At 40.4% G+C, this 19,436-nt stretch overlaps 1 long non-coding RNA gene across 4 annotated transcripts in view; it reads left to right on the top strand.

The window, feature by feature from the left end:
* The window catches only part of LOC107974600 (uncharacterized), a 181,484-nt gene that overhangs the window by 83,008 nt on the left and 79,040 nt on the right, over positions 1-19,436 (top strand). For 2 of the 4 annotated variants that reach the window (XR_010157133.1, XR_001717424.4), the window contains one exon: positions 7,073-7,445. The exons of 1 other annotated variant lie outside the window; for it this stretch is intronic. This is a non-coding gene — a long non-coding RNA (uncharacterized LOC107974600). Of the gene's footprint in view, positions 1-1,285; positions 2,363-7,072; positions 7,446-19,436 lie in introns of those variants that run through there. One more of the 4 variants, XR_010157132.1, reaches the window with a different exon arrangement.

Raw genomic sequence — 19,436 nt, 5'->3', positions numbered from 1 at the left:
GGAACAATACACACTGAATGGGGCCTGTCAGGGGGTATCAGTGGGAGGAAGAGTATCAGAAAAAATAACTAATGCATGCTGGGCTTAATACCTAGGTGATGGGTTGATAGGTGCAGCAAACCACCATGGTACACGTTTACCTATGTTAACAAACTTGTACATCCTGCACATGTACCCCAGAACTTAAAATAAAAATAAATACTAGCTGGGTGTGGTGGTGCACATCTGTAGTACAAGCTACTCAGGAGGCTGAGGCAGGAGGATCACTTGAGCCCGGTAAGTCAAGGCTGCAGTTAGACATGATGGTGCCACTGCATTTCAGCCTGAACAGCAGAGTGAGACCTTGTCTCAAAAAAAATAGTAAATAAATAAAAAAACCACGGGTGGGGTGCAGACCACAGCAAAGGCCATGCCTCACCACTTTCCCCTCTCCTGCCCCTTGCCTGGCTCCTTGGCCCCTTCTACAGTCCGTTCAGCTTCTGGTCTGCCATGCCCCCTATTCACTTGCCAAAACTTTGAGGACAGAGCTCCTTTACCCTGTTCTTCTGAAGCCTCTACTTATGGATTCTCAAGCGCTATGTTAGGAAAAAAAGGAAAAATGAAACAGTGTTAAATTAACAAGTTTGCATTTCTCCCCTAATAGTTGAATTCTCCTGGAGGCCATGGTAATGCTCCTGGGTAAATGGAGGAAGGGTCAAGAATTATGGAAAATAAAGCTGAAACTTAATATCACAAAAGCTTAAGACGTCATAAAAATGCACGCAATATGCAGATGTCCATGAGCGTAACCCCATGGCCCAAATCAGGTTTAAACTGGGTGGTTTAGCCCCAGGTTTTGTAAAGTTCTATAAAACGTTTTCTGAGAATCAGGTTCTGTTCTTAACACTGTATGGTGGAAACTGTGCAGTTTCTACTTTTCCCTTTATCCCTTACTGCTCTTCCCTTTTTATCTTGTCTTCCACTTTAATCAAGACCACAACCTAGGAGGTTGCAGGCTTTAAGAACACATAATTATATAAAATAATGAAGAGTCAGAGAGGCTGCTCGTCTTCATCCATTTTCAACTATTGCAGCTGCCCCCACCTCTGCACAGATCCCTCCATTGCTGATCGATTTCGAGGAGCCAAGGATGGCCAGCTCACACTGGAGGGCGGCATTTCCTTCACTCAGAGGCCCTCATTTGACATTGACTGGTCACTTTATGATGAATTTTATTAATACACCTTTGATGATTAAGTCACATATTATCCTTTTAACCCTCTCCAATAACTTCTGTATTTTACAGCGATTTTCCATGAAATGCACACCATGCTACTTCTTCCATATCTACAAGGTATGCATGGGCTGCCCACTCACAAAAATAAAGCCAAGTCAGGTCCCGAGAAGGGCTGGCATTTTCATGTAAATGGCAAGTTGTACATCAATGTCAGATTAGCTGCGAGGTTGTTGCAACACTGAAACCTTCTGACCTGACCGGCTGACAAGGCAGGATTTCCACAGAGGGGACGATATTTCTGAAGCATCTGTATCTCTGAGCTTTTGATGTATGAGTTGATCTTTCCCCAATAGCTAGCGAGAAAAGCACTCTTGTTAGTATTTAAAAATAATAAAAAATGAATCCTTTTTTTTTTGGCTCTATCCTTTTCACTTCAAAATATCCTCTTTCCAAATTACCTATTGCAATATTAGCCTTCAGGAGTTGGGCTAATGGAAGTAGACACCAGACAATGCCCCTCCTACTAAAAAAACAACAATGTATTGTGCACTGATGTCAATTGTACAACCAGAACATTCTCTGAGGCAAAAGAATGGTTACTCTTCTCATAGACACTACGTATGTGTTAGAAAATGTGATCCAGGATGTAGCATGGTGGGCTACAGTAGCAAGAGTGTAGCCAGAGTAACAGAACAGCTGTTGTTACTCTTGAACAGATAGATGGTGGGATCTCAGGGGAGGAGGAATCAGAGAGTGACATTCTTTCTTTTACAAAAGGCAATGCCATCATGACCATTTCCTCCCTGGAAAAAAAAGATACAGGCTTTTTCCTGAAATGGTTTGAGTCATACCGCTGTGCACAGAGCACAGGATTCCCTCAGCCTAGGCATGCAAGCAATACGTTCCAGGCACTGTACGTGGAGATCATGGCATCAGCGTACTCACTCACAGGCCCCAGCAGCAATCCATCTCTGCTAGTTTCCTTACGTCTTTGTTCCTCCTTTTCTCTGCCCCATCTTTTAAACATAAATTATCTGACAAGTGGGTGAAATCACAGAATGACACTTTGCACTTGGAAAAATAGGTACGGCTTAAGTCAGTAGTGGAGGGCCAGCTCTAGCCTGATGCCCACCTCTCGCTCCTGACCTCCCCTCTGAGCTCCAGTTCCTGATTTCCGGGGCCTTCTGGATGTTTTATGCGGGTTGATTCACTGTCACGTGTTGTTATCTTTCCCCAAACTGCTGGCAGCCCTGACTTTATCGATGTGAATAATAAAAATAATAGTATATTAATAATACCAGTCTTTTCTAAGTTTCTCAAATTTCTACTTGCCTTCTTCCTGTAGACCAGGCAGCTTTTGAGCAATGAATTTTCTAAAACATGCCCATAATTATGTTTTTTTGTTCAAAAACATGTTATGGGATCTTACTGCCTCATCGTTGTAAAACCTTCATCCAGGTACTCCAGGCTCTCCGTGGTGATTCCTCAACTTCAGTTTCCCTAAATGTCAGCCACGATCCCCCTTGGTTAATTCCACATTTGGGCCAGGTCGTATTATACACGTGTCTCTACACCTGGCCCACAGCTTTCCCTGTCCATTCCACCTCCACCTCTGCCTGCCTAAATGCTACTCTCTGCAAAACCCAGGCAAATACCATCTTCTTTAAGAAGTATCTCTGTTCTTTTCAGAGACTGGAAATTCCTATCCTTGGACAAGTTATAAATGTCACGTGCCCATAAACAGCTTCAGGCTGGGGATGATGCTTCCTGATGTCTCTGCATTCATGGGACTCAAGAAGGGAAACCATCCTTATGGCAAGTCCAAGAGCTGTACTCTTCTCATATCTAGCCTAACTTACCTGAGGAGTCAGGTGCCATAGTTTTATTTTTATTTATTTTAACTTTTATTTAAGGATGTGCAGGTTCGTTTCACAGGTAGACTTGTGTTTGTATTATACAGATTATTTCATCACCCAGGTATTAAAACTCATATCCATTAGTTATTTCTCCTGATGCTCTCTCTCCTCCCACCCTAACCCCTGATAACCCCCAGTGTGTGGTGTTCCTCTCTATGTGTCCATGTGTTCTTATCATTTAACTACCACTTTTTTTTTTTTTTTTTTTTTTGAGACAGAGTCTCGCTCTGTCACCCAGGCTGGAGTACAGTGGTGCTGTCTCGGCTCACTGCAAGCTCTGCCTCCCGGGTTCACACCATTCTCCTGCCTCAGCTTCCTGAGTAGCTGGGACTACAGGTGCCCACCACCACACCTGGCTAATTTTTCGTATTTTTAGTAGAGACAGGGTTTCACTGTGTTAGGCAAGATGGTCTCGATCTCCTGACCTCGTGATCTGCCCGCCTTGGCCTCCCAAAGTGCTGGGATTACAGGCATGATTCACTACCACTTACAAGTGAGAACATGCAGTAATTGATTTTTTGTCCCTGCATTAGTTTTCTGAGGATAATGCCCTCCAGCTCTATCCTTGTCCCTGCAAACTACATGATCTCCTTCTTTTTATGGCTGCATAGTATTCCATGGTGTACATGTATCTCATTCTCTTTATCTAGTCTATCACTGGTGGGCATTTGTTGTCGATTCCATGTATTGGAGAAATGCAAATCAAAACCACAATGAGAGAGCATCTCACACCAGTCAGAATGGCTATCTTTAAAAAGTCAAATAATAACAGATGTTGGTGAGATTGTGGAGAAAAAAGAACACTTACAGACTGTTAGTGGTTGTGTAAATTAGGTTAACCATTATGGAAGACAATGCAGCAATTCCTTGAAGACCTAAAGACAGACATATGATTCAATCCAGCAATCCCGTTAATGGGTATATCCCCAAAGGAATATAAATTGTTCTACTATAAAGGCACAGGTGGGCGGGTGTGGTGGCTCACACCTGTAATCCCAGCACTTTGGGAGGCTGAGGCAGGTGGATCATGAGGTCAGCAGATCGACACCATCCTGGCTAACACAGTGAAACCCGTCTCTACTAAAAATACAAAAAATTAGCTGGGTGTCGTGGTGGGCACCTGTAGTCCCAGCTACTCAGGAGGCTGAGGCAGGAGAATGGCATGAACCCAGGAGGCGGAGCTTGCAGTGAGCTGAGATCGCACCACTGCACTCCAGCCTGGCGACAGAGCGAGACTCCATCTCAAAAAAAAAAAAAAAAAAAAGAAAAAGGGAAAAAAAGGCATATGCATGTGGATGATCATTGCAGCACTATACACAATAGCAAAGCCATTGTTTCATTTGTGGATTTCTGTTTGAGCTTCAGAGGGTTAACACAAACCCAAGTGTTTATAGTGAGTGTGTTTAAACAGCTTCAATGTGGGAAGTGGCTGGAAGGCCACTGTCTAATGCTGTGAGGTTGGCTGGGAGTGTCAGATGCATATGGATTATGTTTTAGAGCCTAAAGTGCTAAATTTTAAATAAGATATATAAGACATAAAATTCTAGAAACACAACAAAAACACGCCTGACATCATTTTAGTGAAAATTTAGATTAAAATGCCAGAATTGAGTTAGTAATCAGGTTAGTAGCGAAAACAGTTTAGCTACCCATGTTTTAGCTTCCGTGATTCTCTGGGCAAATATTCTGAGCCTGTGGTTGAAAGCCATTCTGAATAAATTGTATTCTGATAAGTATTTGCCTTGAATACCAAGTTTCTTCCCTTAAATCAACACAAAGTGAAGACTGCACACTCAAACAAGGGGAGAAAACTGATTCACACGAAACTTCATCTCTAACCCATCTTGCTGTCTATGATTTTTTTTCTACTTTTCTGTAGGTGCATTGCGAAAAGAAAATGCTGCCTTTCTGAATGGTGGAGAAGTACATATTTTAAAAAGTCGAATTCAGCTTACAAGATACTCAGGGAGTGAAGAGTCTAATATATCCTAAGGGGCTGTTACAGACTAGACTAGGGTTCTAATTTAGGGAAAATTAAAATACATTTTAGAGTTAGCTTTACAGTGTCTTCAAGGTTGCAGGGCTTTTGTGTTTCAATATAAAATGTATTTCAGTAATGTATGGTAAGACAAGGACATACGTCATCATACGCTAGTTTACGGTGCATACTTTAGTGAGGACCTGTGGAAGGAGGCAAACCACACCTTGACCTAAGTGCATTTGCACAATCATGTGATTATTTGTGTAAGATGCTGTATCTATTAGTCATAAGCTCTGTCACTTTTAGGATGCCAGAGGAAAAATGAAACCAATGTGAGAAGATTTAGTTGGATTCTAAAACGATTTGTGATCCTGGACTGGTTCTTCAAATTCCTTCTCTTCCCTGAAATGCCAAGCCACCTTCCTGTGTGTTTTGGCATTGACAGCTGATGTCTCCTTTTTATTATGGATTTTCAAGTCAGAAGTGGTATTTGGTTCTCTTAATCAACTTACGAAGACAAGACTACCCAAGTAGGAATTTGTTTAATCAAAGAGAGCATCATAACACAAATAGTCACAAAATTGATTAATTATAATTGTGGTAATTTCATTCAGTTCTGGGACATCTACAGTACATACTTAGTTCCACAGACCCCACTGCCTGTGACCTAGTTGGCCAAATTTAAAGTTGAGTGACAAGTTTTAATTATGAAGCTGATGAAGGTACTTATGCAAAATTATTTCTAATCAATTATAATTCAGTTACTCACTTATTGATAATCTGCTGGAGTCTAATACATTAATTTAGTGTACTCTAGTATTGAACATCAATTGCACTAATGCTAGGAGCTGTGGGTGATCCAAAGGAATGATATATATGGGGCAGCTGATGTGCCAAGTCCCCTCTCACTAGAGAACAAAGAAGTGGAAAAATATGTAACCATAAGATCAGCAGAAAGGACAGATGTGGTAGTTTGGCTAGTGAGAAAACAACTGAAAAGATCCATCTGAGTAAGCTCCTAAAATTCCAAAGTCATTTCTTAAATATGCTATTTTTAAGATGATAGTGCCTGCACATTTTCCATGGAGATGCTTATTTTTGGACCATCTGTTGATGGTAAATATGTATCATGTGCCCTTTAAAGCCTCTATGTGTTGTCTACTCAGTATTTTACAGCTTCTGACTTGTGTCAGATACTGAAATGTCACTGTTATCCAGTTTGTTGGCTTATGTGACAGAGATCACCTAAGTGCTCACTGGCCTCCTAGACACCGGGGCTGCTTTCCTTCCCTGACTCACTTTCAGCCAGATTGGGTGTCTGGGACAGCTTCTGTCACTGTGTTGCAGGTAGAGGTGGTTTCTGCTATTTTGGAGCCTGGCCTCTAACAGCCCATGAGATTCTCGGCTCACTCTCTGTCTCTGCTCACAAGCTAGAAGAGATACTGTCTTGAGATGACAGAGATGCACAATGGAAGGAATCGTGATCTCTAAGCCACTGCTTGAAAGAGATTGGTCAGGGCATCTGTTCAACTTGCCTGGGTTCTACATGAGAAGCACGTCTTGCTTTTGTTCAGCACATTCAGCGAGTGATTGCCATTACCCTGACGCATGCTGAAGTTGGCAGGTCTTGGACCAAGGTGCCGCCTGCACTTGCATATTCATACTGCCCAATAACACTCACTGGGTTGCGGGAAATAAGGCAGAGATTAAAGTCTAGGAGGTTGCAGAGTTCGCCCTGCATGGACTGAAACATTGGAGCTACATCAGGCTGAGGATGCTCTGGGTTGGCTTTCCATGCTTGTTTGTTTGTTCATGGCTCAGTTTGTGTAATTCAGCCACCACTGGCCCAAAAATCCAAAGAAAAATTCCCTTTTCCCACATGTTACTGACCTGGTTAGAAAAGCCATATTAGGGGTAATTTTGAAGAGCCACCATTTTGAAATACAGTTTCTCTTCCAGCCTGAGCTTCTCAGCTGACCTGTGATGGAGTGTTGTGCCCAAGTGGAAAGTTCTTCTTTCTTTCAGAGACATATCATTCACCATAAAATACAACCAGAGACTTCAAAATTACTCCAGGCTAGAAGGACACTCCAATTAGGGGAAAAGTAACCTATGGGCAAACCATCTTCCATAAGAGTTCAAGGACAAAAGACTACTCATGTTGTAATAACATTGAAACTTAATGTTTTGGGCAATCCTTAAGTAATTTATTTGGAGTATCCCAGTCATTTTAGTCCTCTTCACCTTACAATGTGTTGTGTGAGATTATATTTCCGTGCACCTAATTTTAAAATAAATTTATTTAGGCAGATGTAGAGACATATTACTGTGATAAAGCAGTTCATACTAAATAAAATTGAGCTAATAATCCTGGCTGTGTTTTCAATCTTAGATTAACTTACATTACAAAATCTCTTTCCTATAGCAATGTTTTCAGTATTCAAGTTGTTGATGATGATATGTTTAGTATAAATTACATCTTCCACTAAATTATTTTATGGAAGTATAAAAAGTAAACCAGATAGAAACAGTTGTTCCAGTGAAGCTGAGTGGAGTTCCTAGAAAGATGACAGTCTGAATACTCTTCAAAGATCGTTCAATTCCCAGTAAGCACCTGAAAGAGATACTGTGCATAGGGCTCCAGAAAAGGGCTGGCAGAAGTTAGACCTTCAGTGAGAATTTTATTTTAATAATTTCTTGATTTCAAATTAATTTGGCTGTTCCCATCTAATACATGGAAGGAACAGAATGGTTCACTTATAGTTTTATACCAATCAATTTAATCACAAGTGATGTTTTAATCTGTTGAGACCACATTATCTGACTAAACAAGCTTCTACTTGCAGAAATGCACTGATGACCTCTCCTGTTCCAGAATTTCTCTGTCTTCAACTCATGTATAATTTCCTAAATGTGTCTTGCTATTAAAAGCTAAAGATATTATTCCATCAGTCTCTGTGATAAAACTGAGCTGAAAGCGAGCATTTGGGTCTACCATGGGGGAATATCACGGTCTTACAAATCTCTTTACTGAACCTGTGTAGGTTACACAAGGTAAATGTGCTGAATGTGGTCCACACTTGCGTATGCATATTGCCCAATAATGTTCATAACTGCATCAACAAAGCAATGCAGCATCCATCCACCGTCCTGACTTTCACCATCATGAGGCATTCACACCACAGCTGCCTGTCAGTCTCCAGGTCGGCTTTCTTTCCATGCAATGTATCTGTGTTCCATATGCAAATTCTTCAGTGAATGATTTTCCTGTTTTGTAAGCTAGACTGCACCTGCAACATGTGAGACTGAGTTAAAAATGACAAGCAGACAAGCACAAGGCACATTATCTTGACAAACTCAGCCTCCGAAAATTACTCTGGGCCTGAATTATTAAAATAACAAGGAATATTTCACTCAGCTGTGCAGAAATGATCCTAATTGTCCACTTTAGCTAAATCCTTTCAGTCTCTGAGATCGGTCAATTTACATTGGTGGCTTGCAAATTCCTCAACTCCCATTAGGGAAATGCACAGCAGCAGCCCAATGCACCCTCATTTATTTTAATAACCTGCCAAGCAGACATGAAAATGTTAAAGTTGGAAGGCTATAACATGACAGGATCCTGACTTGTCAGAGCCACATTATAATCTAGTTAAAATACTTTCTTTCTCCCTTTCATGTCTTCTCAGGTAAGTGGGAAACTAATTGTCAAATTACTAATTTTGTTGGCATTAATATCAATACCAAGACAAGAGGAGCATGAACTGTTGAGCGAGAGGTTTTTCTTCTATACCTTCTGCTGCTGCTGGGGAAATTACTCTGGAATCAAGTAAAGAATTAAATTGGTATGATCCATTTGCTATTTGGTACTAACCCGTTCTTGCAGGTGCTGTTTGTTAATACTGCCAGTTGAACAGGCCAGTTCTACACTATCTGGCTTGGTTTTGGTTCTTATTGTGCAGGCCATCAGGATAATAAACAAATATGAAGCATTTACTTTGTGTTAATGAAGCATAAATGGTTATATGCACAGGGGCTTGATGGGTAAAGTCTTTCCAGAACTTCCAATCTGGTCAGAACTTGGGTGATTCTAAATTCTGGATTGTGCCTGTTGTCCTGGCAAAATTATTAATATCATCATCGTTCGCTCTCAGAAGTGTCCTGTTTTGATGATAAGTTATGTGACTATCCTGGCTACAAGTAACAGATATGAGATTGTGGGTTACTCATACGACATGGGCTGAAACATGGTTTTTGAAGTATTTTGTGAAGACTTTTCACAACGGAAAGGACAGGGTAGAGAAATGGGGTTTATGCTCAAAGAGAGGTAGCTCAGCAAGAGGATGAAATGGCACCTGCCAAGAGAAAGTTTCCCAAAGATCAGCCTCTAAATATTTTTCTTCTGGAAGCAAAGGGAGGGAAAATGTGCTCCATGGCTCAGGGATTGTGATGCTGTTCATTTACTGGGTTTTGGTCTTGGACAAAGAGAAGGCTTCAGCTGCAGAAGCCAGGTCTGTTTGCTAACCAATTTTTGCTATGCTGAAAAAGAGGAAAGAGAAGAAACAACATTAAAAATGGGAACAAATTATTTTAAGAAGAATGGAACTCACAGAACACATTTCTGTTTGAATCTCCAATGAAAGCAGATTACAAACTTGGCATGGCAACTTCATTTACCAGTACAGAAATTCCTTCAGTTCATAAAACAGAACCTCCCTTTTCACCATTGGCATCTAAACTTGGCAGTCAAACTGTGGGATGTCACACATTCTTGAGTATGAAAAATTTAAAGTATTCAGTGTGTGAATTCATTATATTTGCCTATTTCCCCACAATGTGTTTATTCTATTATATTTTTTCTCAGCATTAAAAAATTTTAGAACCATTATAAATCACAGCATCTTTGCTATTTTTTTCTGTGGAAGAATCTGATTGTTTGTTTTGGTGCATTTAATTGAGAGAATTGAATAAAAATAACCCCTTGTATGAAAAGTTGATATTTTCTTTTTCTTTTCTTTTTTTTTTTTTTTTTGCGTACCATCCCATTTATTTGAAATTCCAGAAAAGGCAAAATTAATCTGTGGTGAAAAAAATCATAACAGCAGTTCCTTCTAGCAGGGGATTCACTGGGAAGGTACACAAGAGAAATTTATGGGTGCTAAAAATGGTCTGTCCTGATAGGGGTATGAATTACATAAGTGTATTCATTTTTTTCTTTTCTTTTTAGTTTTTTTTTCTTTTATTATTATTATACTTTAAGTTTTAGGGTACATGTGCTCAATGTGCATGTTAGTTACATATGTATACATGTGCCATGCTGGTGTGCTGCACCCATTAACTCGTCATTTAGCATTAGGTATATCTCCTAATGCTATCCCTCCCCCCTCCCCCCACCCCACAACAGTCCCCAGAGTGTGATGTTCCCCTTCCTGTGTCCATGTGTTCTCATTGTTCAATTCCCACCTATGAGTGAGAACATGCAGTGTTTGGTTTTTTTGTCCTTGCGATAGTTTACTGAGAATGATGGTTTCCAGCTTCATCCATGTTCCTACAAAGGACATGAACTCATCATTTTTTATGGCTGCATAGTATTCCATGGTGTATATGTGCCACATTTTCTTAATCCAGTCTATCATTGTTGGACATTTGGGTTGGTTCCAAGTCTTTGCTATTGTGAATAGTGCCACAATAAACATACGTGTGCATGTGTCTTTATAGCAGCATGATTTATAATCCTTTGGGTATATACCCAGTAATGGGATGGCTGGGTCAAATGGTATTTCTAGTTCTAGATCCCTGAGGAATCGCCACACTGACTTCCACAATGGTTGAACTAGTTTACAGTCCCAGCAACAGTGTAAAAGTGTTCCTATTTCTCCACATCCTCTCCAGCACCTGTTGTTTCCTGACTTTTGAATGATTGCCATTCTAACTGGTGTGAGATGGTATCTCATTGCGGTTTTGATTTGCATTTCTCTGATGGCCAGTGATGGTGAGCATTTTTTCATGTGTTTTTTTGGCTGCATAAATGTCTTCTTTTGAGAAGTGTCTGTTCATGTACTTCGCCCACTTTTTGATGGGGTTGTTTTTTTTTTCTTGTAAATTTGTTTGAGTTCATTGTAGATTCTGGATATTAGCTCTTTGTCAGATGAGTAGGTTGCGAAAATTTTCTCCCATTCTGTAGGTTGCCTGTTCACTCTGATGGTAGTTTCTTTTGCTGTGCAGAAGCTCTTTAGTTTAATTAGATCCCATTTGTCAAATTTGTCAATTTGACAATTAGATCCCAAATGTCAATTTGCCATTGCTTTTGGTGTTTTAGACATGAAGTCCTTGCCCATGCCTCAACACTTGTTTTTAAAAAATTAAACTGTTTCTTGGGAGTTCAGACAGTCGTAAGTTTGTGCTTAGTCATAATTTGCACATTTGCACATGCAATTAGCAGTTCAGGTGCTGCAGGTGAGCACAGGCACCTGGGTCAGATATAAAACAACCATCTGCTTTTTTGATCCAGTATGAATATGCTTACAGGCTACATCATAGGGGGCAAAGTCATTGCTTTCTTTTCCCAAAATTGAAAAACGATAAAGAACTGAATTGCTAAATGAAGAGAGTTATTTGTCAAGGTGCTCAATGGGAACCTGGGGCATGGGGAATCTGCAGGTCATGAAGTCACCTGGGGAATGAAAATCCAGAAAGAACATCAGCACCTGCAAGCAGACAAGGTGCACCGAGCACCCCAGAGCTGGTGGGTGAGAACGAGAAGAAAGCAAATACTACACTGTTGAAAGTTGTATTAGTCCATTTTCATACTGCTATGAAGAAATACCTGGGACTGGGTAATTTATAAAGAAAAAGAGGTTTAATGAACTCACAGTTCCACATGGCTGGGGAGGCCTCACAATCATGGCAGAAGATGAAGGAAGAGCAAAGCCGTGTTTTCTATGGCAGCAGGCAGTAGAGCATGTGCAGGAGAACTGCCCTTTATAAAATCATCAGATCTCTTGAGACTTACTGACGATCATGAGAATAGCATGGGAAAAACCTGCTCCCATAATTCAATTACCTCCCATCGGTTCTCTCCCATGACAGATGAAATTATGAGAGCTACAAATCAAGATGAGATTTGGGTGGGGACACAGCCAAACCATATCAAAATCTAACACTGTAACACTGCTTCTCTATTGCACCTAAAATTCAAAACCCAAGTTGGAGATGCCAACAGGATTGATCAGCATACTAATTCCTTGTTTATAATCCTTCGAGGGCTCCATGTATCCTGCAGCAGCTTTCCAGCAAGGGCCTGGAAGTATTGGTCCTTCCATGCAGTGCCTCTGGCCTCCATGGGCATAGAAGGTCTGGGGAGTACCTTGAGCTGCATGGAAAGTATCCTCACTTCCAATCTTCTACTGTATAGTTTCAAGAAGGATCCTGTAAGTGTTCACTTACCTGCTTCATGAAAAAAAAAAAAAAAAAAAAGAAGATCTGGAAATTCAGTAAACCTCTAAATACAATTTAATTTAAAGATTTTTCCATTTCAGGAGTGATTGCCATCACCATCACAATTGCACACAGAAACTCTGGTCTGATCATCCACCTCTCCTGGACAGTGGTTTTGGCCTCTGTAATTTGCACATGGTAATGCCAGCATGTCAGGCAGCGTGTTTCAGTCATGTGTGTATGTCAGTAGAAACACAGCAGAAGCATTATCATACTGCCAAAAACTATATTAGGGAAAGAATGATATAAACAGACAAACAGAAAATCAAACATGTTGGTGCTTCTACCAACAAGCTGATCAAATTTTTTACTAAACGTATTTAAAGATCTTTAATTGAGCAATTTATTTAGATACTAATGTGTGCTTCGTTTGCAGTGGAATTCCTCTAATTACTCTTCCCTCTCAAACTCACTGCCACTCACACACAGGGACACTGCATGGCCCCTGTGCCTGTAATGCCACATTCATTGCAAAGAGGCGGCCCAGGGCTTATCCCCGCAACCAGCAGCTACTCCAAGACTGGGAGTTGGGAAGATGGTTTACTCCTGCATTCTTCCCCCAGACAGCTGAGATGTTTGCTTATTTATTTGTTTTGTTGACATTAGGCTTTGATGTAAAAAAAGAAATCTTTTTCAAAATTTATATGTGGACATGGAAGTTTTCTCCATCAAGTAAATGAATCAATATTCAATGACATTTTTAGAGACAACATTTGTTTTTGATGATTTTGAAGAGTTTATAACCTGAAAACTAAAATATCATGGCTGCACATTTTTGAAGCACATTGAATCTGACACATGGGAGAGGAGTCTTGGGTAGTAACTAGGTGGAGCAGAGAAAAATATGGACATTCTTAGAAAAGAAAGAGTGTGCAGGAGGAGAAGGAGAAAGCATTTGCATATCAGAGCCAGCTGAAGGCAAGTCCAAGCTCCTGGGTGTTGAAAGTGGAAGAGGAAGGAGACGGTGAGGCAGTGAAGATCTGTGGTTTCCAGATTTCCCCTATCCACAAAGAGGAGATACATTGCAGTGTGGAGGATTCAGTCTCCTCCTGTCTGTCTGTGCACACTTCATTTTCCAAAACTGTTTGTGCCATTGGATATGAGATTGAAAAGTGACTATTTCATCCAACCTGCTGCCCTTTTGGGTTCATGTGGGCATGGTTCTATCCAACCTCTTTCTGGAGACAAGCATAAGAAAGTGCCTGCCTTCCCACTGATACATCCAGTGAAGGGCTCTGGCCAAAGAACACCACATGGGGTTGATCTCAGGACTGGAGAAGGGCACCATTCTTCATGCTCCTTTCTCACAAGGCCCAGCAGTGCATCATCTAAAAGAACAAAGTTACTTGTGGGACAGGCTATATTCACTGATGATGGAAGGACAATACATATAAGTTGTAAACATAGAGCGTATCAGTCTGCTCAGTCTGCCATAACCCAAATATTAATACCATAGACTGGGAGACAGAGGCATTTATTTTCTCCCAGTGTGGAGGCCGGAAGTCTGGCATCAGAGTGCCAGGATGGGCAGTTCCTGGGGAGGACCTCTTCCTGGCTTGCAGGCAGCTGCCTCCTTGCTGGGTCCTCACCTGGCCTTTTCTCTGTGTATGGAGTATGAGAAAAGAGAAATCTGTGGTGCTTGTTCTTATGAGGGGACTGATCCCATCAAGAGGGCCTCAGCCTCGTGACTTCATCTAACCTTGGTTACCTCCCAAAGGCCCCACCTTTAAATACCATTATGCCAAATGTTGAAGCTTCAACATAAGAATTTTTCAGGGACACAGTTCAAGCCTTAGCACGAAGTATCTGTGACTGCAGATAAAACATAAAGATGAGATTCAGGAAGAAGAAAAGATAACATTTGGGTACTTCTTTATGTAAAGGTTTTATGAACCAGGTGATGGTGAGAAGAAAAAGTTAAAGAACAATGACACCGAGCAGCTGCCACCCTTGGAAATGTGGTTGTGACCACGGCTGGCAACCCAGGTTCAGAGATGACTCTCTCTCTCTCTGTCCACCATTCCGTGTCTCATTCTTTCTCTTACTCTGTCACCTTCTCTGTGCAAGTAGCCATTGCACACACTGTCTCTCATTCTGGCCAACCATAGAGTAAGGGATAAAGAATGGCTGTGAAATTGTTTCCATGTAATTTCTCAGCTTTCCTCTAACTATGTGTGTGGTAGAAAGTAGTCTCCTCCCTCTCAATTTAGTGGGCATTAAATTGGTTATTTCATATGATGGCCTTAAAGTGATGTGTTAGAACATTGCTAAGTAAATTGTCCCCAAATTCACACACTGAATTCAGTCTAAGATTTTATTTGAGCACCATTTTTCCAAAAGTTAAGAATCTGGAACAGAACATTAAAAAATGTCTTCTCCTTTATTATTTATTCTTAAGTTATAAGTAAAGGGGCCTTTTATGTGACATCATAAATTAGATCAAATTTTACGTACATGGGGATTTATGATTCTACCTGAGATGGAGTAACAAAGACTAGATTTACCCTCTCCTAAAAAACAACAGACAAAATACATAAAACAGTGGTTTTCAAGACATTGGACAAGAAGCAAGAAGAATGGAGATCCCTTACTGTAGCCTTGTAGTATAGTTTGAAGTTGGGTAGCGTAATGCCTCCAGCTTTGCTCTTTTTGCTTGGGATTATCTTGGCTCTACAGGCTCTTTTTTTGGTTCCATATAAACGTTAAAATAGTTTTGTCTAATTCTGTGAAGAATGTCAGTGGTTGTTTAATGAGAATAGCATCTCTAGGTGATTCACATGAACATTAAAGTTCAAGAAGCCACTATTCTGGGGCAAATCCTCCTAGCAGGGACTTGGACAATATCTGTACACCCATGTTCACAGGAATATTATTCACAATAGCCAAAAGGTGGAAGTCACCCTAGTGTCTATGAACACATAAGCAAAATGTGCTAATTACATACAATGGAATATCATTCAACCTTAAAGAGGAAGGAAATTCTGATACATAGTACGACATAGATAAACTTTTAAGACGTTCCTCTCAATGAAATAAACCAGTTACAAAAAGACAAAAAAGGCCGGGCACAGTGGCTCACACCTGTAATCCTAGCACTTTGGGAGGCTGAGGTGGGCAGATCACCTGAGGTCGGGAGTTCAAGACCAGCCTGGCCAACATGGCAAAACCTCTTCTCTACTAAAAAATACAGAAATTAGTGGGGTGGGGTGTTGCACGTCTGTAATCCTAGCTACTCAGGAGGCTGAGGCAGGAGAACCATTTGAACCTGACAGGCAGAGGTTGCAGTGAGCCGAGATCACACCATTGCACTCCAGCCTGGGTGATAAGAGGAAAAACTCTGTCACACACACACACACACACACACACACACACACACACACACACAAACACAGAATGGCGATTCCTGAGAGCTGAGAAACAAGCAAGCTGAACCCTAAGTTTGGCTGCATGTCTGCCTCAAGGGAGTTTTCAGACCACAATGCAGGTAGGGGGCACCAAGGAGAGGCCTGATAGTCTCCCTGTGTTGAGCAGATGAACCTGAAAATCCAGGAAAACCAAGATTGCTGTAGTTTTCCTGATAGTCCTGGAGAAAAGGGTTAAGTTAAATTAAATTAAATTTGGCTTAAAGCCTTTTTATCTTGAGTCCGTCCCTAGAGAAACCACAGCCTAACCTAAAAATATATGTTTTTATAACTAGTAGCTGAATTTCAGCCAATCACAGCCTGCCAAATGATTACACTAGGCCCAAATTGGGCACATGCCAAGTTGTAACCCATGAAGCGTTTCTGTATGTCACTACCTTTTTTTAAGTACGTAAATACTGCCTGCCCATGTTGCTGGGTGGAGCTCTCTGAACCACTCCTGGATATGAATGCTGCCTGATGCATGACTTGTTCTTTGCTCAAATAAAACCTGTCAAATTTAACTTATCTAAAGTTATTCTTTTAAAATTTTGGCATCAGAAGTCGCATCCAAAGTAAATCTCCCTTGACCCCCAGGAACAGTAGGTGACCAATGGAAGATACCTACTGGGCCCGTTTTGCCCATTCATATCTTGCGGCAGCTGGAGTCAAGGGTTAGTTTTCTCTCTGATTCTAGATCCACAAACTTACATGTTTAGCGCTCTGAGTTTATTTGAGTATCTTTTATCAATACTTGATTTGGAAGTTCTGATAGTAATAAGACTGAGTCCTGTAAGGAGGTCTCTGGTGTTTGACTGGGTCAGGCAGACACTGGACTAGGTTAAGTAGGTAGTCAAGGTTACTAGAAGACAGGGAATCATGGATTCATTTGGATCTTAGGAGTATGGAACTCTTGCCGATTTTATGTAGAAGAACTATGCACCCAGAACTTGTTTTTTTCTGGAGAAATGGGTGAATCTTAGTAAAAGTAACTCAAAGTTACACTGATCACAGTGGATACACTTTTTATAAAAGGCAAACAGGTGCATGTCTTTACAGCTGCGGGGACCAAGAAGACTTCCATATGCAAACTCAAACAGAGGGATCCCAAACTAAAGACCCCTGTGCCCTGAGATGTCTACCTTAATTGTAAACAGCCAAACCATTGGAGAAGAAATTGTCCATTTTACACCAGTCAACTGATGGGTCTCCTTTGTTTAGCTTGGATTATCTCCACTAGAGGTAGCCCCCAGTGGCTTCATTCCTGGGAAAATAATCAGGAATTCTCTCAGAGAAAAAAAAAATCAAGAATATTACTGTCATGAAGGTTTCAAATCAAGTCTGAAAGGTCACTGTGACCAAGCCCGTCCGATTGACATTTGAACCACTTGCCGAAAAAATAGTTGTAAGAGTTAGTCCTCTGTGCCTTTCTGTTTGACCCTACATCCCCCATGGGAAACTGTCAGCTGAGATCCCCTTTCTGAAAACCTTGCTGACTTTACATTCTGCCAGCTCTGCCCATCTCTTTTATGTTGTCATGATCCTTTATATTCCCCAAAACTCCGCTGGAAAAAAATGAATTCAAATATTGTTTAGTAAATTAGTGAACTTTGTATTATTGTACCTGGAATGTGGCTAAAGTTTTACAATGGCAGCTATAAGATCTGTTTCTGTCTATATGGCTATATATGTCTGTATGTATGATATATGTATGTGTAATAATTTGCTATCTTTTTATGATATTGCCAAAATTAAATTGTATAAAAGCTCTGTTTAATTGACTTAATAAGAATAAATGCTTATATTAATTATTTTCTCAGAACAATAAGAAGTAACCCTAAATCTTTTCAAGTTTATGTGGATTAGGTAATCTTTGGTAAATGAGAATATTGTTGATTTGATTACACAGTTATATCTTCAGAGTTTTCAGGATTAAATATAATTCAGACATACAACTTTTCTTACCTATGTTTACTGGTAAAATAAGCTTGTTTTATCTCTATATTATAGTTAATAACGAGATGATGGCTAACTTTTTTTTATTATTATTATACTTTAAGTTTTAGGGTACATGTGCACAACGTGCAGGTTAGTTACACATGTATACATGTGCCATGTTGGTGTGCTGCATCCATTAACTCGTCATTTAGCATTAGGTATATCTCCTAATGCTATCCCTCCCCCCTCCCCCCACCCCACAACAGTCCCCAGAGTGTGATGTTCCCCTTCCTGTGTCCATGTGTTCTCATTGTTCAATTCCCACCTATGAGTGAGAATATGCGGTGTTTGGTTTTTTGTCCTTATGATAGTTTGCTGAGAATGATGGTTTCCAGCTTCATCCATGTCCCTACAAAGGACATGAACTCATCATTTTTTATGACTGCATAGTATTCCATGGTGTATTGCCACATTTTCTTAATCCAGTCTATCATTGTTGGACATTTGGGTTGGTTCCAAGTCTTTGCTATTGTGAATAGTGCAGCAGTAAACATACATGTGCATGTGTCTTTATAGCAGCATGATTTATAATCCTTTGGGTATATACCCAGTAATGGGATGGCTGGGTCAAATGGTATTTCTAGTTCTAGATCCCTGAGGAATCGCCATACTGACTTCTACAATGGTTGAACTAGTTTACAGTCCCAGCAACAGTGTAAAAGTGTTCCTATTTCTCCACATCCTCTCCAGCACTTGTTGTTTCCTGACTTTTTAATGATCACCATTCTAACTGGTGTGAGATGGTATCTCATTGTGGTTTTGATTTGCATTTCTCTGATGGCCAGTGATGATGAGCATTTTTTCATAAAATGAGTTAGGGAGGATTCCCTCTTTTTCTATTGATTGGAATAGTTTCAGAAGGAATGGTACCAGCTCCTCCTTGTACCTCTGGTAGAATTCAGCTGTGAATCCATCTGGTCCTGGACTTTTTTTGGTTGGTAAGTTATTAATTATTGCCTCAATTTCAGATCCTGTTATTGGTCTATTCAGAGATTCAACTTCGTCCTGGTTTAGTCTTGGGAGAGTGTATGTGTCGAGGAATTTATCCATTTCTTCTAGATTTTCTAGTTTATTTGCGTAGAGGTGTTTATAGTATTCTCTGATGGTAGTTTGTATTTCTGTGGGATCAGTGGTGATATCCCCTTTATCATTTTTTATTGCGTCTGTTTGATTCTTCCCTCTTTTCTTCTTTATTAGTCTTGCTAGTGGTCTATCAATTTTGTTGATCTTTTCAAAAAACCAGCTCCTGGATTCATTGAGTTTTTGAAGGGTTTTTTGTGTCTCTATTTCCTTCAGTTCTGCTCTGATCTTAGTTATTTCTTGCCTTCTGCTAGCTTTTGAATGTGCTATGAAGAACATCTACTTCTAGAAGTTATGATTCATAGATTTGCCAATCTACACATTGCATCTTGCTGGTGTGACAGGCA

The sequence above is a fragment of the Pan troglodytes genome, chromosome 4 (genome assembly GCF_028858775.2).
Source record: "Pan troglodytes isolate AG18354 chromosome 4, NHGRI_mPanTro3-v2.0_pri, whole genome shotgun sequence".
NCBI classification, from domain to species: Eukaryota; Metazoa; Chordata; class Mammalia; order Primates; family Hominidae; genus Pan; species Pan troglodytes.
Note: the sequence above shows the minus strand (reverse complement) of the source record. Positions and strands in the feature narration are given on the sequence as shown.